Below are 25,073 nucleotides of genomic sequence, written 5' to 3'. Positions count from 1 at the left end.
ACAGAATTTGGCGCAGTAACGTCAGATGTGGTGAGGCTGTAATTTACAATCAAAGGTGGGAATTAAGGTTGGAAAGCAGTTTTAACACAATTCATCATCATCACGTAAACACTAGTGACTACTTCTTCAGCTTTAAAATTGCTAAGGTTGTTAAAACAACCAGTACTTCTTAGTGACGTGTGCAAGCTAAACATGCTGTATTTCTGACCTAAATGAGTATCTCAAAATACCTTTTAAAAAATAGGTCAGTTTTCTAGCTTTATTAGAAATACCATGCATGGAGACTACCTTGGCAACATTAACAGTGAATTTTCCAAAATGCCTTCCAAAAGCTAATAACATTTTTTCCTGAAATCTAAAGTATCTTAAAGCCTTCAGGAAAACACTCCTCCATACACACTTTCCTTTTTTATCATTAGTTCATATTACAGTCATTGAAGAGACTGGTGTGCAGGTGAAGACAAAAAAAAAAAATCAGAATTGTATTCAGAGTGAAACAGCACTAACATCAAAAGAACCCAAAATGGAATAACAGCAGCCTTTAAAAATACAGATTCATTCTGCATAAGTCTATAAACAAACTTCATATATGCTTGAAAGGAATTAAAAAAAAAACAACCCAAAACTTAGCTACAAGAGTACTGTAGCAAGTGATATTCATAGAAATCTTCAGTGCCAAGTAACTGGAAGAACCATAACGGCATTCAAGTGACATTACCGTGTTGAAACGAAACGCAGTACCAGCACGAAAACGTATCTGAAGTTTAAAGGGGAATAAGAAATGAACATTCCATACTGCAAAAGCACTGCACATGTAGAAGCAGAACAGTTACACCTTTAAGAGCTGCTAGAGAAGGAAAAGTCATATCAATATTAAAAAAAGACGAGCTGTCGAAACAGCTTTAGCCTTGATACTTTACTACTTGCCTTTTAACTAACCTCCACAAAATTAAATTCCTCAAGGGTACCTGAATCCCTGCAAGACAGCATTGCCTAAAAAGCTTTAGTTTTTCCAGACAGGACCTCAGTGGTATTCTCCCTCAGGTTCGCTGCGCTCTTCCAAAACACCAGCTACGCGCTGGCTGTAAACCCCTGGGAGAACAGAGAGCGAACACCGCACAGGTAACGCCCTCGGGCATATACCCCTCGCCGAACGACGGGCAGAGAAGCGCAGCACGTACAACGGACCTGCGCCTGCCTGCCTGCCTGCCTGCCTGCCAGCCTGCCTGCCAGCCAGCCCGCCTCCCTCCCTCCCTCCCTCCCAACCGAGGCCACCGGCTCCGCTGCACTTCCCGTAGCTCGGGAACGAAACCACGCCGCTCACCTTCACCCCAACAACCATTTCTCCGCTCCCTTATTTCTAGGAAGTTACAAACGTCTCACACGCCCGCTGCAGCGGCGCCCCGCGGCTGCCGCCGCCGCTCCCCCGCGCGGCCACCCCCTGCCCGGCGGCGTCCCGCCGCCCCGCGCCCGCCCCCGGAACCCCGCAGGCTGACGCACACGCGGCCCCAACGGCGAGAAAAGGCGAAAGGCGGCTCCGCCGAGGAGAAGAGGCCAGCGCCGCCGCGGGATGGGCGCCCGGCGGATGGGCGCCCAGCGGGCGGGTGGGTCGGTCGCCTCGCCTCGCCGCCCCAGCGAGCGGCAACGGCGGCGCACGCGGCTCGCTGCCTGCCTCCCTCCCTCCGCCCGCCCGCGCACGCACGCACCCACCCACCCCGCACGTGCGGCCGCCGCTCCGGAGGGGGGCGGGCGGAACATTAACCCCCCATTAACTTCCTCCGCGGGATAGCGAGCGCGGCGCCGACCCCGCCTGTGGCGTGCGGAGGCGAGCGAGCCGCCCCGGCCCACCCACGGACGCGCCCGCGGGGCCGGCGCCCGGCCGCGGCCGCCCTCCCGCGCCCCTCCGCCCCCGCGGCGCCAGGCTGCGGCCCGGGCGTGGCGTGGCGCGGCCCGGCCCGGCCCTCCGCCGGCCGCTGCCTCGCCGCCACCCCCGGGCCCTCGGTGGGGCCGGGACCCCGTCCCGGGCCGAGAGGGGAGGTTTCATTCCCCACCCCCTTTTTAGAAAAAACTTAAAAAAAAAAAGTTCCGTCCTCCGCCCCGCAGCTCCTGGGGGATGTTCCCGCTTTTGCTGGGCGGCTCCCCACAGAAACTCTGGAAAATCAGCAGCGTCGTGGCAAAGCCGCCACTCTGGTAAAAATAATCTAAAAAAAAAAAACCCAAACCTGCTCGCGAGAGGGGTTTCAGTTTAACTCCTCAGTGCGTTTAGGGGTGCCCACAATCCCCTGGCAAGGCCATCATTAAACCAACCAGCTGCTGTAATGAAAGCTCTCCCCCTTCTTCTGTATGTGCGGAAGGAATAACGCAGAAAAATGAGGTAGGTTTGTATAATATCTAGCACTATTAGAGAACTGTTTCTGCACCCTCTGAAATTAGAGGGTAAGTTTCAATACCCCAGTTAAAATTCAACTAGACCTCTTAAAACAAAGTATAACTAACTTGGTAAGTTTTTCCTGAGCAGACTGAGGCCATAGAACAGTTACAAAAATATAAATTCCAGAAAAAAGCTCTTTCAATGGCGGTATCACTTCTGCTTTTTTTTTTTTGTTAACTAGATGTAAAAGTGCAGGGCTGCCAGGAGTCAGCATGGATTCTGTTTAACAGAACAGACCACTGCACCCATTAAGTTAAAAGCTCCTGTTTATTGAGGATCTGCTGTGTCTCTAAACATATATGTTCATCATTCAGACAAGGCTTAAGAGGCAAAGAATACCTAATGCAGATGGTAACACTCGGGATGAGGTAAAAGCCTATGCCATTTTAGCTTCCTCCATATGAATACCTAGGTGCCGCAAAACCCCCACAGGTTTTCATCAGGAAGTTGTTCTATTGATTATGGAGAAGCCCCATGTTCTACAAGCATGTCTTCACAAGACTTGCATTTGGGCCTGACGAGACATGATGATGCTCATTTCAACAGTCACAGGTATTGGCAAGCATCTGGCAAGTAGTGATTCGGGAGATCCTGTTTCTGAACATTCCTGCTGCAGAAGTATTCCTGCATAATACTACACTCATGTGTCAGACACTGACAGTCATCCAAGCACTCTCCAAAAACAAACCAGAGAAGCAGCCTGGCATTATTTAAAATACATCAGTGTTTGGATTAGTGTGTTGTAACTGTGTACATACAAGCTACAAGTCAACTGGATTACAAGCTTCCCTTTCAGTAGAGTCCACACAGGAAGAAATGAGGAATTTTCCCATCCTAATCTGCCCTTTCCTGATTTTGGAGTTTCGTATTTTTGGGTGGGGACTGCTAGATCCAGATACTCTGCATCGTAGCAACAGCCTTCTCTTGCTTGTTCAGATCGGGCAAGGTATTTGCCTTACATTCATAGAGAGCTTTTAAAGAAACTTCGTTAGCACTTCTCGTTGTGAACCCCAGAGGAGAACACTTTTGAACTTCAGTCAGAATAACTTATTGGCAAATAATTTAATCAGGTAATCTGTATTTAAGAGTTATTTTACTCTACAGTTGTTTAGCAGTGTTCATCTTCTGTCTGGTTGATAGTTTTGAGTTAATCATTCACTTGTCAGCAGATCAGTTGAACGGAGCCACTGGACTGATTTACAGTAAGTAGAAGAGCCTCAAGCCAGGAAAGCAGAGATGACGACCCTGGCCTAGAGATAATTTAACTCTGTCTACCTGGCCACACAGTCTAAGCCCTAAACCTTTGACTAAAGAATGGCTATTTGTCCTTTCTCACAGTTAGAAACTTCCTGAAGACTGGGCTGTCAACTGGTTAATTTTATGTAGTTCTCACTATTCTGCACCTGTGCTCTATCTTAAGTAATTAGAGAGCAGCAACATGGTACATATCCTTAAACTGTAATTTGCCTGAATGAATTCCACAGCATGTTCATCCGTCTAGTGCATCATACTATGCAAAACACTGTTAAGGTCCTAGAATTTAAATAAATCCTAATTTACAGATTTGCTTGATGAGTTTTTAAAGGCTAATATTCTCAAGTCAGTGTGGATACCCGGTGGTTAACTGCGTAGCACACACAGAAACACATGGAATTCAACTTGCCTTCTAAGTGAAGCTAAAGGTCAGCATTCGCTCTGACATTTTTGACCCTGGGAACTCCCTTGCATTCCCTATTTATGTTTCCTGGGCAAGTAATACACACTAAGAATCTCGCTTCCACTGCTTTGCAGTACTTCACTTCTAAAGAATGTTACAAATCCACGTACTGTGCTGTCATCCCAACTATTTAAAGTCTTTGCTGAAGAATACCAGTGACTGGGTGGTGGGGGTGGAAAAGAAGAAAAAGGGAAGAGAAATGAAGGGCCCATCTCAACCCATTGCAAATGCAAGAGGCCACAGAAATGCAAGGTACCTTCAACATGTTTCTCCAAGCACAGTATGAGCAGGTAGCAATAATCTGAACTATTATGTTCTGCTTTTACTGAAAATGTCCTTAAATTAGTATGAAAACCTTGTCCCTGACCAAAGATCAAAGGTCTACAACATCAAGAGAACCATACAGACAAAAATACAGTATAAAAACATTGTAAAAGACAAAGACAAGCAGGAATGCAGACGACTTGTTTAAACATAGCCAGGAGCTTTGCTAGTGAACACTGTTCCGTATGTATATTCTGTGATACATTAGTATATATTCAGATATTCACACAACAAGCACAGCTCAAACCATGTGACGAGTGTAGTCCAGTATTTTTAGTTACTGCTAAAACACAGTGGGTCAACTGAGTAGCACCTCAAAATCATTACCTCACTGTCAGCTTCAAACACCAACACCACAGCTTTCTGTTTCAGTTCCTGCATTTCAAAGGAGTATCTCAGCCTATCACTTTTAACACCAAGCTTTCTATCCTACTCCTCACGCTCAGGGACAACACAACGTCCTTGCTCCAGAACAGACCATTAATAGAGTCATCAGGTTTGGACACTAAGATGAGATGGTGTTTGGAATCAAAAACTCCTCTATGACAGTATCTCACATACCAGCAACTCTGGTTAAACCAAATGCATGTCTGTTTAAAACCCTCCAAAAGGCATCGATGTGACACTGCAATAGATATGAAGTGATCTTTTAAGTAATTATTGTTAGCCTTTAGCCTCTGAAGCCCGAAACTTAGACTTCACTCAGGAAACAACTGATGGCTATTGTAGTTAACTTTGCATATGCCAATTGTTTTAATCAAAGAACCCAACTCCAAGCAGGTTGTATCCACCTACACAGCATTGAGCAGTGTGAGGACATCACCCTTTGGAAAGCCTCAGGCTGCAATGGATGGGCCTCACAATGATGCAGGCACAGTAATTCAGAGCAAATATTGTCTTAACACCTGGGATTCTGGCAGCCGCAAAGACACCATAAAATGTATGAAGACAGATATGCCCTTTTCTATCAATTACTCTCACACTGCTTCCCAGCCTCTTGTTTGGAGGCTAATTAATCCATGTTCATACTCCACTGCCTGCTTAGGAACAGGACATTGAAAAGGCTTGGGAATGGGCCAGTTGGGACCAGGCATTCAGCACTGCAAAGCATGACACCCAAGAGTCATGTACTGGAGAAGACAGTCTTCTGATAGACTCCTTGGACACATAAGATTACCAGAAAATGTGGGCTATTGAGGACAAAATCAAATAAGAGAAGGCCCTCAGTGGGAAAGTAATTTAGCTGAAAGCCTGAGAGATAAATCTGTGGAAGAAATGTCAGCTGGACAAGATTTAAACATCACAGCGCACATGCAAGCAACAGTGTCACCAGGTAACTGTTCTTTACCAAAGCTGGTTTTGTAACACTTAATGCATGTATGCGTATTAATAGCTTTCATTTAAGTCATTTTCATAGTTGCTTGCCTGTGCTTATTAAAGAAGTCTGAATAATGGTTCAGTTTTACATGAGCTGCGCAGGGGAAATGTTTTCTTCCCTACTATCTTTTTGTACACTAGATCAACTACAAAATGTCTTTGGATTACAGAGACAGTCTTTCAATTTGAAGGAATGAAATGAATACTTAAAAGACTGATTTGTTGTGAACATATACTTCAACCCATTCTCCCAAACAAACCAACCAACCCACCTGAAACTACCACAAGCCACCTAAACAAGTACGACTGAAAGATTCAGTATTATTTCTTGACAAAGCAGAAGAACCTGGTAAGTAAAAGGAGGCTTCCCAACCCTGAAAGACATTCACAGTCAACTGACAGTTTTCCAGCACTCCAGACACAAAGACTACTATCCACGTATTACAAGAAGAATGTCCTGGCGCACAGAGGCTGGTGAAGATCAAAACCAGTATCTGCAACAACACTACACGGGCTCACACTTAGCATAGCAAACACCACAAACCAAAATAATGGAAAACTATAGAAAAACTGTAATAAATTGCATCATTTCACAAACATCAGAGTATGCATAACATGAACCAGAACAATGACAACAGCACAACATCAAAGAAATTCTTCACAGAAGCTAAGAAGAAAACTGGTTTAAATCAACTGAAGCATATACTAAAGATGAACACTAGTACACAAGCAAGCATTGTGCCAAAACCAGCAGTGTCACAAGGAATTAAGGAAAAATAGATAAACTGAAAGATTAAAAAGGCGAGTTTATCCCTACCTAGGGGAACATGTATGCCAAGTACATTGTTGCATACCTTGGAAATGAAGATTCCCTGCCAGTGCTCTTCAGAGCAATTATGTTTTTTGTTAAAAATACATTAAGCTTTCAGTCTATTCACCAATGCATTTACACACTGGGATGATGAAGCCAACAGCTGAGAGTTTCTCTGGGCAAGAATAACTGTAGTAAACAGCAAATACTCTCAGTCACATGGAAAAGTCCCACTAAGAAGGAGTTCAGTGGCACCTCTGTCTTAAGTGCATTCACATTTACACTGGTTAATGCTACAGCACGTATATCTGGTCCTTCCTAGAAGCAGTATCTGCACTCTGAACATTCAGCAGACCTATATGGGACTTCTTAACATACTACGGTCTGGGCTGAACGGTAACTCTTGCTCGTCTGCTGGGTATCCAGAGCTCCAAAACAAATGCAAACAATTCAGGTTCTGTCTTGGTACCACCTCCAGGCAGAAGACAGGAGGCATCTCTGGAGAAAATTAGATGTATGGCAGATATTACAGATCCCATCTCAGTCCAAGCATAGCCCTCATTCCTCACACAGTACCAGAGACTTTGCCTACGGATGCCTCCCTTTCCCCTCACAAAGGTCACTTTCATATTCCAGATTTTACTCCACTTCAAAGAATTTTCATTCCCTGAGGTGCAGGGATCGCTATATTCTGAGCTGCTTTCTTACAAGCCAGGGGTTTCTGGCTGTACTTCATATACTTTATGTTTGGTTACATCGCATATGGTCTTTTACAATGAGAAGAAATCTGTTTCAAGCAACGACTATGGACAAACTATGGACCTGGCGATCACCTCATTGTGGGAAAGTACTTGATATGCATAAAGATCTGGAGGTAGCAAATGGAGCATAATGGGCCGAGCGGTAGTGGGGAGGAAACATGAGTGATTCGTTCCAGTAGAAAAGCTGTATGTACCTCAGACATAGCACAGACATCCCCCATCAGCTTGATATCGACGTATAATCCATCCAGTTTCACATTTTAAACAAATACATGCGTATTAGAGAACACATAAACATGCAAACCAATTTACTGTCACAAGCATTAGACAGACTTTTAAAAGATGGAAAACAAATTGAAAACATGAAGACAAGGCCATGAGTTACCCTTTTTACCTTTAATGCAAAAGTTCTGCTTGTTTACATTTCGTGATTACTTGAAGCCTCTGTGTATTTTCATAAATGTATTTAGGAAAATTCATTCCTTTTGTGCAAGACTATGTTGTAACTAACAACCCCCTGGGTAATTTGATAGAGACAAGCAATTTTTGGTAGAAAATGAATAAATGCATGATGAAATTAAAAGATAAAAAAGCAGTACCAGTATCTGCATTTTCAATACATGCATCTCTATTTTCCTCACTTCATCCTCCTCAAGTTCATTATTTCCCTCATGCATCCACCAAAATGTATTGTTACTGCCATATCAGTCATTTTGGAGTACTTTTTCAGTTAGGGCAAGTTGAACAATGTATTTTGTTACAAAGCAAACAACGTAAGATTAGTTTCTAAAAATTACTTATCATGCAAGGCATTTAAAGTGAATGGTGAAGTGCACATGAACTGTTTGACAAAGCTCACTTCTGACCCAAACCCTGCTGTTTACATCCTGTTCACTTACCGGTGCAATAGCTGGCAGGGTTCCACCAGGACATGTGGTCCAGCTATAGCCATGTCAGTAGGAGAAGCACCACTAACTGAGGGAACACGGACATACACCAGTATTCACTGCCCACTGGGCCCAGATCTTTTTGCCTTCCACCCACCCTCACTCACTGCAAGTGTGCAGTCTGGAGCAGGTACCCAGGTGAAATCTCCACAAACTAGTTCAGCTACCAGAAGCAGAATAATAGTATGAAGGCTTAAGTCCCTATAGCCTAGTTTACTTGAGTTTTCCCTTATCTTAGAGATGCACAGTGTACATGCAGCCTCAAGCCACCTCCCTTTGCTTACACGGAAGCACAGAAGATTTACATGGGTTCCAAGAATATGAGGAAAAAGAAGTTCATTGGACTTGACTTATCACCAAGTCCTACAAAGGTGAACACATAAATAACAAAAGGACAAAGTAACTGGCTGCTTTATAGATATATAGCAACATATGTGCTTGACATGTCAAATGTACCACTTACGGGTATATGCTAACGTGCTGGGACTAGTTTCAGCAGACATGCATACAACACAGTAATAAATTACTGCACTGTTAAACACTGTGAAGCTGAAGTTATCCAATACAGCTCATAAGGTGTAAGTTGCTAAAAAAACCTCCCAACTGCATTTTGCTCTTAACAAAGACAAAAGTTTTCAGTTTATAAATACAGTTCTATAAAACAGGTCAAGTATCTGAGTTTGCAGGAGATCTGAGCAGTTTGTGCAGGAAGGTATACCAAAGCTAAGCTAAGTATAAAAGAAAAAAAGCTCTCTAAGTAGTAATTTTGTATGGATGTTTCTTAATTCAGCCTCCTGAATCCCAGCTACAGCACGTTCTACTAGAATTGCAAATACAGGCTGGGGTGAACAAACATGCTTTGGTAAACAAGTGCTCTGGCACACAATGTTATGTAGGTGGGGTCTACCCAGAATGTCAAGAGTTCTTCCTCAAATTGCAGAGATGAGCAAGAACACAGCAACATGTTTGCATTTTTAAGCTATTTACTGGTATTCTATTCCAATGAAACTAAACAAGGGTGTTGGTTTGGGGGGGGGGGGTCCCCCTCACAAAAGGCTCACAGCCTTTTTCCAAAATATCAGCATTTTAAAGGCAGCCTAAGATCTACAGAATAGATCAGATGTGTGTTTGCTGTTCTATTAATACTTCTAACAATTTATGTCAAAAGACACATGCATTCCACTACAGCACTATTACGCACCAACTTGGAGTAGAAAAAAGGTAGCAACAATTAAAAAAACCCACTACCAAAGGAAGAAGCTGTATCTCATAATCCAAAATGGACAGAGATTTAAGCAAAATGTTGTAAGAGTTTATTATTTGCTGTCCTTACTTTGTTTACTTGTTTATCTAGCTGTTTCCTCATGTTTGCCAGATGCCCAACCTATTCCTGACCCACAGAGAAGATGTATGTCCATTTACCGAGTCTGGTTTTTGTTCTCCAAGCACAAATACTCTCATTTTCAGTCCTGGGAGCTGTAGGTCAGTGTTTTCAGTGTCAGTGGATCTGAACTATTGAGTTTCAGCAATAGATTTATATAAAGATACATCAGCAATAAATTTATATAATGATACATCCTGTCCTCTTATACCAGGTAAAACCAATACAACATAGGATGTCCAAGAACAAGCAGGGACAGAGGACAGATGATCAACTTTTGGACTCTACTAAACTAAATTTTTCTTTAACATATCCTTCTTTGTATACTATGGCAATCTAGCACAAGCCAGTTAATGGAATATTGTAAATCTGAGTATGAAGCATAAGCAACAATTAAATAAATCCCTGTAATCTCAGTATTAACTCAAGACCATTGCTGCATTATGCAATTTTAAAAAGGAACATGGCAGTATTTAATCTTTCAGGTTAGCAATTTTTTGATTGGGTGTTGGGTGGTAGGGACAACAGGGAAAAAGGAAAGATATTGTAGGTTACAGCATGGAACATGAATACTACATAGAAGTTATCACAAAATTCTATTTATTGACATTCAGCTTTGATGTACATACAGCCATTTTAAAGGGATAGTAAGAACCAGATTGTTTAAAAGACATGCTATTTTCTTGCAGTCATTGTTCAAATTAGTCAAATGTTTCATACAAAAATGTTCCTGCACACAAATCCAAGCTACTGTTCTCCTTCTATAAGGCACAAGATCAAGTCTTACTCCAACTACAGTTTTCTCCAACAATGCTGTACAAATTAAAGTAATTTCTGTAGATGACAGTGCAATTTTAAGCTTGCATAAGAACACAAAAGAGCAAAATGCCAAAGTTTTGTAATTACATGGCAATCTTTGTGTCAACCTGATTCATTAAATGTTTTTATAAATCTTCAAATTAAGCAAAGAAAAAATTTTGTTGTAGAAAGAAGATAAAGAATTTTGTAAAACCATGAGAACTCAAGATGTTGTACATCTCATGAACTGAAGCACTTGATAAATATGTTGTTACTGCACTGGTAGTAAAATATGGGAGCTGTGCAGAATCTGTACAATGTTCAGGAAACTACCAATAATCAACCTCTGTTTGGATGCAATTGCAATGGTGATGAGGATTCCCAAACTGGAATATGCACCACACTAACGGACGCTAATAGAAGCAGTGTTGGAGGCAGGAGCTGGTATCTTCCACTCTTGTATTAACTGATGAAAATTTAACTTCAATCTGGAGCAGATACCATGCAAGCACTCAAAAATCTCTCTGGGCCGCACTAGCTCTGTTTCCCCTCAGGTTTGGAATGAGTCACCAGCAGGTTTCTACACCAAATTGCTTCCAATTCAAATGTACCTTTCATTTATATAAAAAGTGTTGCGGTAACAGCCCTTCAAAATACCCACTTCAGAAATAATGTTTCATCGTTCACCTTTATATAACTGCGGTTCTCCCAGGCCTACGCTGCTCATATTTTTCCTTTGTTTGCCACCAATTTACGCCTACCCGCACACAGTTGTTAGCACACCAAAACCGCAGGCAACGCCTGCGCTGCTGGCATGGTCACCTCCCCTAGGGAGCCTGGGGTGGCAGGCAGATGTCCAGCCAAGGGGTCCTCACCACATACCTCCGTTAAACTAAAGTCAAGGTAATTACAGATATTTTCATCCTTCACCCATCTGCCTCCACTGATTGATTCAGAAGCATCATCAAAATCAGAAAACATAAGTACTGTTTATTTCTCACTCTTACGAGAAGAATGCCTAATTTTGAGAACAGAAATGCAGAAGTACTGAGGACAAAAACATTTTTTTACATAATTCTTTTAAAGTCAGAGCAAGCAAGATGGCTGTTTATACTGCTGACTCCTGGCCCCAGCATTCCTACATGCATAATTGCTCAATAAAGCTTTTCATATACATTTTATTGCATTCATTGTGAACCTGCACAGTTAAACTAGTACCACATTTTAAAATCTGGTTTATGGGAAGGATGTCTCAAGACATACAAGCCAGAGCAGCTTAGCACTTTTATGGGATAATGGAGGGACAGTAGAGTTTCTATCAACTAACAAAAGGACCAGCGGTTGAGGGAGACAAAAAGAGAACAAATAAAACATTAAGCTAACACCAAAGAGAAAGACATTTTGGACATTTCATATAAATGCGAACCTGAAAGCATTAATATGCCTACCATGGTGGGCAGGTATAGAGCCAAACTATACCTGTGCAGATGCCAGAAATGCAGGAGTATGAAAACAGGAAGATGGTGGGATTAGTTATTTAATTTACATGGGCTTATATGAAGTTTTGTTTTATTGCATGTCCAGGAAATTTGAGAGCAGAGCCCATGACTTCCTGTAGCGTCTGGGGGAGGGGACAGGAAAACATGCAGAACTCCCACTCCTTTAACAAAAACAAAACCAAAAAAATTTTCTTTTTTAAGGCAAAAAACCCATATATATATATATATATATACAAGCATATGGGGGCAAATTTACTACGAAGGAAAGTAAACTGGATACTAACAAAAAATTATTTCAGAGAATACTTGTCAGTATCTTCTGAACACATAAATTGTGGAATTTGTCTTACATTTCAAAAATTTTCAAATACTGCTAGATAATCTGCCCAGACCTGAAAAGTTAAGCAATGAATTTACTGAAGAGCCTTAAAAGGAAAATAGGTCTGACACTGGTCTGTGGTTAATTCTGTCATATGTTGGCACAGAAGGTATCACAAATTTGGAAGGAAGTCAGATTAAAGAAACAAACAAAATCCCAGGTATTGGCTAAGGAGAATAAATAAATAAACCAAGGTCTGAATCCCAATAAATAGATTAAGTGATATTTTCTTTGCCAGTAGCAGCATTTTCTTGGCCAAGACTATTCAGCTTCCAATGAACAATAAAATTAAGACCTGCTACATCGTAAAACATGGAAACAGTAATAAAAAAGTGCCTGCAACACAGACTCAAAGATTCAAACAAGGCACATGGAAAGTTTTTTCAGTAGAACAAAGAAGAGATCTTGAGTCTTCCAAACTCCCAGCGCATCTTACTCGTTATCCCACAGTGGAGGCAGATTACTTGCAAAGGACAGCCTTTTTACTCAGCTAGGAGAAAACAGTCTATTTCTGACTTTCTTCTAAAAGTACCCCAGCCCTAATTCTGTAGCGCCATGTAACATTGATTGCTCATCTGTACAGAGCAACAGCAGAACCCCCAGGTTACATGCAAATGTTTGGAAGACCACTTGCCAACCCCAGCGAGATCGGAGCTCCCTAGGAGTATCTGGGTGCATGTGTCAATATGCTCAGTGAATTAGTTCGCTAAAGCTAATCTCTAATTAGGTACAGGATAGGAAGGGCTGCAAATAAATTATCATAAAAATCACAGTAAGTCTTATTGGGCTGGATATGTTAGTGCAAATGGGAGAAAAGGAGACAGAAGCCTAAAAAAGCATTTTGTGATCAGGACAAACTGGCAAGGCCTTGCCTGCTTAATTATTATACTAAACCCTAAATAACATTGTATCTTGGGCACCTCCTTCATCAGCACAGATGAAAGTTTGCGGGCAATTAAACACACTCTGCAAACAGTAATAACAAATAGTAGGCAATGAAGAAAATATCTTCCCATTTTTTTATTGTATCATCCTTCCTGTTTACCTTCACTGGGAAGATAATGTCTGTCTACCATGTTACATCCTGCCTCTCCACCTCCCCGTTCTCCGTAGCTCGGCCTCACCGGAGGAAACTCACAGGGTTTCAACCTGCAAGAGGTGCAGCTCTTCACTCACAACCCCTCTCTTCCTGCACTCTCCACACTTGAATGCCACTGTCACCCACTCTTGTTCAGGATCCTTTTCACGCTGCAGCTGTGACTTGTCTTCTCTCACCAGCTAGGAATAAAACCCAGAGGACAGTTCTTTGGAAAAGAGGTCATCTTTATTAATTTTGTGCAAGACGTCTAGCATAATGTGGACTTGATGCAGCTTCAAGTGCCTAGTGGCTGCCAATGACCAAGATAACTATGTAAATTTATACATACAGATATGTATTATTGCACGCACCCCTCTTATCATGCTCAATGGACTACACAGTAATCCTTTAAAGTTTCAAAACCTTTCTATTCCTAGCTCTTAAGACCCTGGCCAGGACAACCAAATCCCTTTCTTTTGAAAGAGCAGCAGCACATGTCGTCACAGCTTTAATTCAAAGGAAACACCGCATGGACTGGCTTCCTGTAGCAGGGTGGGAACACTCTTTCTGCCTTTTTCACTCACCCTGGATTTGAAGAAAGTCAATGGTAAGCTTTTAGTATCATTGGTGTCACCAAGGGTGAATGTGCAAAGGCTCAGTTCTCTCTGAGGAGTGGAACGCAGTATGGCATTCCCCTTTCAAAACAGCAAGGGGAGGCATTTACAGCAAATTGCCAAGGTCACTCAAGTCACACAACCGTTCATTCTGATGAAGCGGTTCTGTTAAAATTTTTCACTTTCATTGCTGGAACAACCAGTGGAAATAAATCCATGGTTGGAAGAGTTTGGATCCAGCATCTGACCTTTGTACAGTATCAACACCTTGTGGAATGAAATCTGGACCCACCACAGATGGGCTCAGATTACAGACCAGAAATGGAGACGGGGTTAGACTAGATGATCTTTAAGGTCCCTTCCAACCCAAACCATTCTGTGATTCTGTAAATCGGAAAGCACACCCTCTATTTTTTAAATTAATGTTTCCCACTATAGTAGATCCACTGGCACTGTCCACAACAACATGCGGTAGGTAGTCAGCAGAGTCTGAAGCATTGCAAGAGCAAGCCATTTGCACCAACAGGGCTAATCAGTTTAAACAATGATGAAGCCATTAAAAAATATCTAGCAGCACCCAGGTTATTTGTTTGATATCTCAAATCTACGTATCAAACAGCTAGCAACTTGGAAATAAAACAGAAAAGCCTGAAATGGGAATCTAACAACACATGGTATCTTGATAGCCACCTGGTATAAGGAGCAAAGGCCCAGGAATTGACATGAAGCTTTATTGTTGTTGAGACTCACACTCTTGTATTTCAAAATTAGCAATTTTTTAATTAAAAAAATGGAGAAAATACAGAAGGCAGCAGATCCTTTAGCTTTGTTTCTAGACAAATAGAGAGCAACCAGTTCAGAAGACAAGTTGAGTAACCCTCATAAAATGAGAGGAGAGTGAGCTCATAAATGTAACAAAGACAAATATGAACACACTCAGATAGAGAGGAGACCTCACAAGAGAGACTACTAAGAGGAGACACTAGAAAGCAGCAGTTCCTCCAAGAAACAATACAACACGATAATCTGTGTTTGTGCCCTATAAAAATAAACAGCAGTTGTAGCGCAAGATTTATTTGTCAAGACAGACATAGAATGTGAAAACACAGTCAAATTGCTAGCAGTTAAGTATAAAATCTGCATAAGTACATAGGTATGAGAATCAGCATGGTTAAGACAGAATTATAATGCAAATAAAAAAACCTGGCTAGCAACAAAAAAAACCCTTATTATCATATGCTTATAGCTTAAGAGCAAGAAAAACCTTGCTGCCCTAGTCAACACAGAGAAAAACTGATTAGAAATGACATCCAGAAGGCTATCCTGTTTAGGACATCAGTCTTCACCAAGAGGGTCAAATCCAAGCAGTGATTAGCATAAATAATAGCAATGACAGGTAAGATTTCAGGGGGAAGGAGAGAAAGAGAGAGAATGTGAATGAAAGTGTGTGCCCGTGTGCACGATGGAAAACAACAAACAAGTAAACAAAACAAAGCAACAAAAAACAACAGGTACGGAAATTAGAGACCCAATGAGTCAGTTTAATTCCAAATTCCTGGAAAAACAATCCAGAACAAATTGATTAGCAGCACCTGGAAGATAATCTTAACTAGTAGCCAAAAGAGATTTGTTAAATCACGTTGCTAACTTCCTTTGACAGGCCTTCCAGATAGGTAGGAGAGAAACCACAGATGTCACATCTTTCCTTTAGTAAGGCTTTGAAACTGTCTCAAGATATTTTAACAATCAGGCTACAGCTGCAGGAAGAATAAGTATTAGTTTAGGATGTGAGAAACAAAGGTTAAATATATCATCGTCAGGATAGTGATCTGGAAAGACGGAGCGAAATGTAGCAGGTTATGTACAAGATGCTGCCCACAGGCAGGAAACATCAAATATAGAAATACAGGATGGGAAACAACAAGGCAGCAGACTACAGTGGGTCATGAGAAAAATATCATGCTGTTGTAAGAAAGACAAACATTGCTGTGAGATATAAAATTTAAAAAAGTGTTGGAGTGCAAAGCCTGAGCATAATCTGCTGAACTAAAAAAAAATCCTTCTACTTTACTCTGTTCGTGTCTGAATACCTAGGAAAGATGTGGACCCACCAGAGAGGGTCTAGGGAACAGTAATGAGAATACAAAGTAGTCTAGAAAATGTGACTTATGGAGAAGTGGGATGGACAAGCTAGTTGTTAGTACAGGGGGGGAAAAAAACACTTAAGGGATAGCTGTCACATTGGAACACTACTACAAAGAGAAAGGAATTGTCTCTTCAGTCAGCTATGGATAGGACAAGTCCTAATGAGCTTAAAATGAGCACAGGAAAGGTTCAGGCTGAACACTGGAGGAGGGGAGACAAGAGCATTACAAAAAATAATGGAAGGATAGTGAAGCACTGGAAGAGGTTCCACTAGGAAAGAGCTTTAAAAACAGCTGAGGCAAACGCTTGTTCATCAAAGACAGATCGCACCTTTGGGGCAGAGACAGTTAAATGACCTCTTGAGACTGAGACCTTATGGCTGGGAGCAATGTTCCAGGAAAGAGATGGTGGCAAACAAGAAGTGAGGGGAAGGAAAAGTGGTTTGAAAGCACAGAGGGGAGAAGCACTGAGGGAAGTCAAGTGACACACAGGAAACAGAAAAATAGAGATGAAAATTGAGACTTCCATTTGCAGGGAGAGTTGTTTCAAAGGTGTGTTACACTTTCAAGAGCAACTACTTACGAGGTTGCACCTGGTCAAGAGTAAAGGCAGGTTCCAGGTATTGGCATCTGCCCTTGCTGTAGTTTTTGTTCCAGTGTCTACCTTAGCAAGTAACGCAGTGCAAGAAAAGCACATCCACAGGGAGGAAAACAGTTGATGTTGAGGACGCAGCATCCACACCACCTATGTTGGCGTGGCAGGATTTGTATGTTTTGCTTCAAGCCAGCTCTAGCCTGGTTCTGCGGGCAGGACACCCGTTCGTGGTCGGGAGATGTTAAAAGCACTCCTGCAGAACATCTTCCAATCTGACTTCATCTGAAAGAACACCAGCTCATGCTCCCCAAGATAAGCCAGCGGCCAAGTGAACCAAAATGTGGTGAGGGACATACTTCAAAAGCAGGCTCCTGAACTGAACTAACATGGTAACACAGACTCGCCCTAAGCCAGACCAGAGGAATCCAGGGACCAACAGTGGCATCCACGTGGCAGAGAGCAAAGCAGGACAGGTCAACCGTAGCAGACCAGAACAACACTGCTTGCCTCAACTGTTAGATAGATCTGAATACTTCGCAGCAACAAGCATGACTGAAGTGACAGCATTAAGTGTCTAGGCACCAGGCACTGACTGTTTCGAGACAGCATATTGCCCATTTTAACTGACATCTGATGTGACATATGGATGTCTTTGATAGGTCTGCAAATAAACTGTAACAAACCATCACAATGTTTTCATATATCAACTGCATGTGCTTTAAAATAACATTGCTAATAATCTGTCTTTTTTCTTTCTTTTCTTTAAATGAGGACCTATGTCTAGGGACTTTCTGACTCTCATAAATTAAAATAGCAGAACCAAAACAAACGGCCAAGCACCCAAGCCATCAATCTTTTCCAGCTGCAGAGTCATAAAGCAGTAACCAAGACAAAGAATGTTCCAGTTTCTCATTGCCAGTTCCTAATTTCTTATCAACATATTTTCATTTCATGATGCAACTTTCTTTTCCTAAAGAAGGGCCAAATTGTGCACATCTGTGTGTGCGTGCCTGTTTAGATTCTGAGCTGCAAGGCCATCCTCTGTTCCTTATGAGGCCGTTGCTCTGTAGCTTCTGAAATATTCGGCACCTCTGGATTCCTTGTCAAGGACTGTTTTGTTTCTTACTCTGTGCACATCACGCATCCAGCATGGTTCCCTGAATAATAATCTGGGCTTTGACCGGGTGGTTGATGATAAAATTTCTTTCAGGTCACTTCAAGTGATGCTCCTATGTAAAATAGCAAACTGATTTTTGCACATATTGACAAGTTTACAGTTTCATTTCTGAGTAAAACCCTGTAAGTGTTATGAGATTCCTCCTTCCATCTCTTTTTTAATTCTTTATAAACAAACACACATGAAACATGGGGGAAAAAAACACAAACAACCTCAACTAATATCAACAAATACAATTGAAATGTTTGCACAGAAATTCTAGATACCTTTTAATACATAAGAGAAGCTACAGAATTCTGGTTTTATTCCCAGATAATTAAACAACGGGAAAAATGGCTGAGGGCATCAAACATAAGAATATCTTAACTGAGGATCCTAGCCAGCTCATGTTGCAGAGCTATGTTTGCAAGACAGATATTATTTACACATTCTGGTGAAGTACTCCACAAGTTTAACATTTTAAGGCGGTTTATGAATTTCTAATAGCCTCTGTCAATTCACATAAAATGTGCTTGAACACCCAGATGCTATGACCGAAATGAATCATAAATTTGAAGTTCATCTGAATTGGTGAGGTTAAGTCAAGCCTCTAGTTTAAATTTACATTGCCTTGGATGTGTAAATTAACATCCAAGCAGCAAAACTTACTTTTAATTGGCTTGGATGGTAGTTGAACTCTTTCCTTTTCAGTCTGCCTTCTGATTTTAATTGGGTAGAAAACTATGGTAAATATTTTCTTCTTTCTCGCCCCTTCTTCCCAAGTTTTTTTATAAACAAGTGAGGTATTGTTTAGCTGCTATACACTATTCCCCACACCCCCCAGCCCAAAACAGAGAAAAAGTATGCATTCAGATTGCTACAGAGCACTCAGGTTTTTATACATTTTTTGATCACACACCACAGAACAACTTGCATACCTCCAAACAAATTGATCCGTGCAACTTAGAGCATCTTTTTAGCTTTGCTTTTCATTATCTGTGTAAGGAGAGAAAAGTAGGCTTGGAAACTTTGGTAAATGAACCTAGAAAGATTTGCTCAGCGGTCTCCGAGTCTCTGGTCAGCAGCTCTCTGCTGTTCAAAGCCCAAGTACAAGCGCATCACTGTTCTCTCATTTAAATGTAGAATAATTCTAGGATTCATGGCAATGCCAGCTTAAACTTAGCTCTAAAGAAACCCTTTGTTTTCAAATAAACCAGTGCCTGGTTTTAGATAATTCTATAAAGAATCCTATTCATCCACCACATAACGTATTAGTTAACATGAAAAGAGCACCAAAGAGGCAGCCAACCTCCAAAAAATTCTGAAGAAAAGTGAAGTTAAACCGATCTATCCGGCATATGCCTTCAGAGTTACATATAATATGTGTGGACACATACACAAGATGTAAAACCTCATTGGAAACAGCACAGTTTGTTCTTGATTCAAACACTTCACACTAACACAGTTGAAAATGTGCACCCTGGCCACATTCTCTCGCCAGAGCAATGTAATTGCTCCGGTTTTCTGTCACTGCTGCAAGTATCACATGATTTTCAAGGGACACCACCAAGGGACAGCTTTGGGGTCCCCTGACAGAGAAACCCCATATGTTTTCAATCAGGGCTCTGAAAACAGACGGATGGCAGGAAAGAGTTGTTAGACCCAACAATTCCAAAGACAACAGATATTCTTTTACCAAGAGCTTATTTGGGAGGGTGAAATTTAGATGTTTTAATACAAAAATGCTGCCTAACTATTTCCATGTTAGCCTGAAAATCCAGAACCCCTTGTAAGAGCAATTGATCAAGCTAAATTAGTTATTTACAAAAAATTCACCTTGAGTACCAGGAGATTACATTAACACCATTATATTCATTACTTAAATGAAATGCTTAAATGAAACAGGAGGGCCTAGTATTTGAAAAAAAAATCAGGAGGCAAATTGGATTCTAGGCTGTCAGCATCTACTATGACTCTAGATAACCCCCTTCTGTTTCATTTCTTACCTCTCATAAAACATTGCTATATGCTTTTTAATGCTACATGATTTTTTTACTTAAAAACATAGCTTTTTTCTTTTCTTTTTTTTTTCTATATTATCAAGATGCATCATTACTACTGCACCAAGGAAGCAGAAGTCTCCTACTTCTTCGATGCACTTGTCTTCAGGCGTTTGACAGTCTGGGTACTTTTGCCAGGTAGCTTTGTTTCTGAACTGTTCTAAATTTTCTCCATTTTGTAGTTTTTGGTAGCATTCCAAACTCATAGACTTAATGCTTCTTGCTTTTGCAAGGTATGGTTAAATCCCATCCAAAGGGAGTATAAAAGTTATTTTTTTCTTTAATTACCTCCTATCCCTCTTCCATGCTCTTCCCAACATTAAAGCAAAACACATACCATAAACTCGAAATTCCATAGCACTTAAGTAAAAGCATTCATTTTCTGAATGCTTAGTCCTTACTTATTTACTAAACTTAGTACAAAACATATTTGGGGCCTTGATAGTGATCCCAGTTTATAAATACCTAACACTAAGAAGCCAAAAAAAAAAAAGTCCAAACCTAAATTATCATAATCTAAATACACAGTAGTTCTGCCAGAGTCCTGCAGACTGGGTACATTTGCATTTAAATACATATGTCCGACATTCCTGCACTTAAGCAGGAACTACACAGGGCACAGAAGAGGCCAGAAAAGAGACGGTCAAGGGCTGCAGCACGTGCTCTGGGAGGTGCGTGGGAGCAACTGGACTCACTTAGCCTTGAGAAGAGGAGGCTTCAGGGGGACCTAACAGCAGCCTCCCAATGTCCTTGAGAAGGTTAACAAGACAGAGACAGACTCTTTGCTGTGTTGCATTGCATTGCATGTGAAGGGAAATCACTATGTGGGTAACTGACCACTGGGACAGGTTGCCCAGAGGGGCTGTGGAGCCTCTGTCTTCGGAGGTTTTCAACACCCAGCTAGACAAAGCCCTGAGCAACCCTGTCTGAACTCAGGGTTAACCCTGTTTCAAGCAGGAGGTTGCACTCGACACCTCCCAAGGTTCCTTCTAACCGGAATAACTGCATAATTTAAGATGTTTAGCACTAAGCAGCACTTACCCCTTTAGCATATCTCCCTCGCTGAATCCAGAAATGTCCCTGTAATGCAATCTTATATGCAACATCACAGGACAATAATCCTCACAATTCCCCAACGCTTGCAATTTCTCATTAAAATATCCATTTGAGCAAAGATTAATGATGCAAAGCCCTGAAATAGCTATCAAGATAGTTTCTGAAAAATGAGTGCCTTGTTTTAACAGCAAACAGAAAAGTTACGAGATCTCAAAAATTGGCACAGGATTTGCATATATTTAGATATCAGATTTATATTGATAAATACTTGGGAGTGACTTCAATCCCACAGTTGTTCAATAAACACTCAAATATGAGGTATAACTCCGTGGGGCACTGCAAATCTATTCTGATACACCTGCTACATTAGCAACATTAAGTCCAGAAGCAGAGGCAAAGCCTTCCTTGGTCTGATGTCTGTTCCAAAATATTTTGCAATTAACAATACCATGGAAACATTTTAAATAGTTCGGTTTCCTCAGTTATTTCACAACAGTGAACAAGAGATGGAGAAGTACCATTGAAGGAAAACTGATTGCAAGAACTGGAAGAGACAGCAGCAGCAAAGCAGCATGCTGGTGCCTCATAAGCAGGTGGAAATGTGTCAGTCTTGCTTCTCAGCGGAGGCAAAGGATCCGAAGTTGGTACCCCTTTGGTTTACTCCAAGAGAAATGTAACAGTCTGTAAAGTTACGCAACTTCTGCAGTGCATACTTTTGCAATAGTATTTGGCAAGGCACTTAGCACTAGCAGCTTGCCAGTCGCCCTCAGAGTTTCAAGTAAGACTGCCAAGAAATAAGATGTGATATCTCTTTGAATAAAGGAGCTTTGAAATAAATTTAGACACCAATCTTGCTTATCCACACTCCCCCCCAACCAGGTGCTTTCCTGCCCTAAAACAAAGAAACACTGTAGTTGCAAAGCTAAGCATGTCAAATATGAGGGAATGAGGAATTTCCCTCTCCTCATCAGATGATGCTCACAGGGTACCTGAGAGACCCAAGTGAAAAGATCACGTGAAGATACAACCTTACTTCTTCCTTTGCTAAAGGCTAGGGAGGAAGACTCTCAACACGGAACTGGGTGAGGGAATGGAGTTACAGGTCAGGTCACAGACACCCAAATCTGTGGTACAGATCGGTTATGACAACACCTAAAAACCTGCATAATAAATACAAAACTGCCAGGCTGATGCCTGTCGCCACACAGATACAGCACAAGACAGAGGTGGCCCAGGAGGGAGATTCCTGCACTGGAAATGGGGCTTTCTGGTAGGAAACGCTGGACGCTCTCCCCACTTCAGCTCCAGAGCTTAAACCCCTAAGCCAGGACTACAAACATCTGTCACCTCCCACTCCAGATCTGAGAGCCCATTCTTCTCCTGGGCCCAGTTTTCTCCTACAGCAACTAGTCCAAGTGTTGCTCCTCTCTTCAAACATGGAGGATGTCATGGAAATTCTCACCTCTGATAACAGTCTCATCATCAGCAACCAAGCACTAGGTCCCAGCCCTCCTCCCAGGGGAACACACAAACTGCTGCAACAGTCAGGTTCTGGTGCTCCCTCATGTCAGCCTCGGGCAACCTGCTGCATCTTCCATGAGATGGCCCAGGTTAAACACAAGGGGAGAAGCATGCCCTCCCACTCACTTACTTCAGCCTATGCAACAGCTGCAGAGGTGGGGGAAGATGTGGGCTTGAACGCCTTGGGCACAGGGACCAGCAGCCCAGGTTTCAACTACTAGAACACAGCCTACTCTTTAGACAAGTCCATCCACCACCAGCTCTCAGGGAAAGGTGAGGACTGGCTCCTCCTCTGGCAATGTTTTAAAAAGCAAGCCTATACAACTGTATTTTGAGACACAACCAATCCTATCAGCGTGTGTGTTTACAGTGTGCTTGCCAGGTGTCCTAGTTTCTTCATCTCCTAAGGGCTTTGATGCTCAACTACGGCAGCTCTACATAAGGCGCTTAAGAACTTTCTGCTTAAAGAGGGAGATCCAATACATTTAAGATACTGTGTTAGGTGGTTTGCAAGACTTGCGGGGGATAAATTCTACTTGAGAATTAGGAATGCAAGCAGGAACCTGATTAATACATTTTAAAATGTTCTCACAGCATGCTGAAGCCCTTCAGTTCTACTTTGGAAAGCGTAACTGTTTGCTTTGCAGGTTGTTTTAGCATATGGATACTACTTAAACTAGAACAAAACTAATCCTTCAATATAAACACTCAAAGTGTTAACTTCAAATAAAAGCAACATATCGATTTACTACAGCTTGGTCTATATAAATACATAGGTTACTTATGCTAGTTTCTAGTTCCTCACTCTACAGAAAAAAATAATTCATAGCAGTATAAGTCTTCAATGACTTAGGAATGTCCAAAAATGAAGTCACAAAAACAACAAATAGTGACTTGCCTTTTGGGAAGTGCCCGCTCCTTAAAAATAACATTTTTCTAAATGACAAATTAGACAGCCAAAAATAAATATTCATTTACAGCTACAAATATGTGTAATCTGATCTCAATTTACATGCAGAAATGCAGGGCATTTGTGTATGAAATGGCTTGTAGCCGTGGGACAAAAATGCCCCAGTACTTGCATCTGGAAAATGATCTGGGATATACGCAGGATAACCCAGGAGAGAGCTGATGTGTGGATGTGGCTGAAGGATCACAGCTTATTAGAAGCTTATCCTGTATGGATGGGATGGAAAATAAGATTTGACATACCCTCTTATACAGTGATGATTAACATGAACCTGCAATTAGCACGCATGGCATGATAAAATGACGATTTCCATCATAAACCCTAGATCCCAGAGGAGACAAGAGTTGCTTTGCATCTACTTTTATTTGCTAATACCTGTGACGTTTTATTTAATATACTTTATTTTTGGCTCTCAGCATACCCTATTGAAGTATCTTGTTGCTGGGTCAAATCAGCTTTGGAGGCTTGCAGCTACTCCAGCTAGCTAGGCTGAAACAATTCTGCATATTAAAAACCAGCAATCACTATTTTAAACACACGCCATTACAGTCAAATTATCCACCTACTTGTGGATTGACTTTAAACAAGTCAAAAAATGAACAGAGTAGCAATTTTAAAGTGCCCACATCTTAAAACTTGAACTACTAGCTAGCTCCCTGCAATACATTATTTTATAAGCAGAGTGGGCTAGGAACTGCCCAACTAATGTCCCCCGTAGGTCCTTTGAAGACTTCTGTTCAATGAGACTTGAACATCCAGCTTTGTCAGGCTTCTTAGAAAGACACCTGTCCTTAGAGAATGCAAATGCAGAGAGCAATAGTAAAAAGCAACAGCTCCTATCAGTTGCTGATTATCAGAATGAAGATCCCCTCAGAACAACATAACCAATGAATTACAAGTCTTGCAGTACTCTGGATGCAGCCCGTGTATACACGAGCCCGCATAACTCTCCTTCCCCTCAGGAAATGTTTAATCCTCTTTTAAGATAACAATAGATACTGAATTTATTAGATTAACATGAAAGAAATTAAATGCAAGGGCTGTCAGCATCTATTTTGAGTGTCCAATGTAAATGTCAACGCTATTTCAATGCTCAGAGCACATAACAAAGAGGCTGTAGCACTTACTAGAGCAAAATATAGAGATAGCTAACTTTTTTGCTGCCAACTAGTGCATATTCCTGCTCTTCATACACTCCCAAAAATTAAGGGAAAGAGCATGGCAGAATTCAGACACAAAAACAGCTCTGCAGGAGCATGTAAGTCCTGGCAAGAGGAAGCCAAGGAGCGCTGACCAATGCTCACAGAAGAACTGAGCCAAAGATGTCCTGCAAATACAAAGGCATGCAGGTGAATGTGGTGGGATACTCTTTCGAGCTCCACTTGTTCTCCCCCTAATGCAAATCCTCCAAGTCTGCATCAGAATTTTGCCTTCCCTGTAAAAGATGTGTGCAG

The 25,073-nt window shown here is 41.6% G+C and overlaps 1 protein-coding gene across 6 annotated transcripts in view; it reads right to left on the bottom strand.

Annotated features, from left to right (window-relative positions):
* The window catches only part of SGK3 (serum/glucocorticoid regulated kinase family member 3), a 61,428-nt gene extending 38,526 nt beyond the window's left edge, over positions 1–22,902 (bottom strand). Inside the window, exon 1 of one of the 6 annotated variants that reach the window (XM_052788142.1) lies at positions 22,780–22,902. The gene's annotated coding sequence lies outside the window, so the exon portion shown is untranslated. Of the gene's footprint in view, positions 1–1,324; positions 1,361–1,500; positions 1,523–1,714; positions 1,809–2,222; positions 2,340–13,470; positions 13,496–22,779 lie in introns of those variants that run through there. The other 5 variants (XM_052788139.1, XM_052788143.1, XM_052788141.1 and 2 more) reach the window with 5 other exon arrangements.
* Between the last annotated feature and the right edge of the window lie 2,171 nt (positions 22,903–25,073).

This window comes from Harpia harpyja, chromosome 5 (assembly GCF_026419915.1).
Source record: "Harpia harpyja isolate bHarHar1 chromosome 5, bHarHar1 primary haplotype, whole genome shotgun sequence".
Taxonomy (NCBI): Eukaryota; Metazoa; Chordata; class Aves; order Accipitriformes; family Accipitridae; genus Harpia; species Harpia harpyja.
The sequence above is the reverse complement of the archived record's forward strand: the minus strand, read 5'-3'. Positions and strand labels throughout refer to the sequence as shown.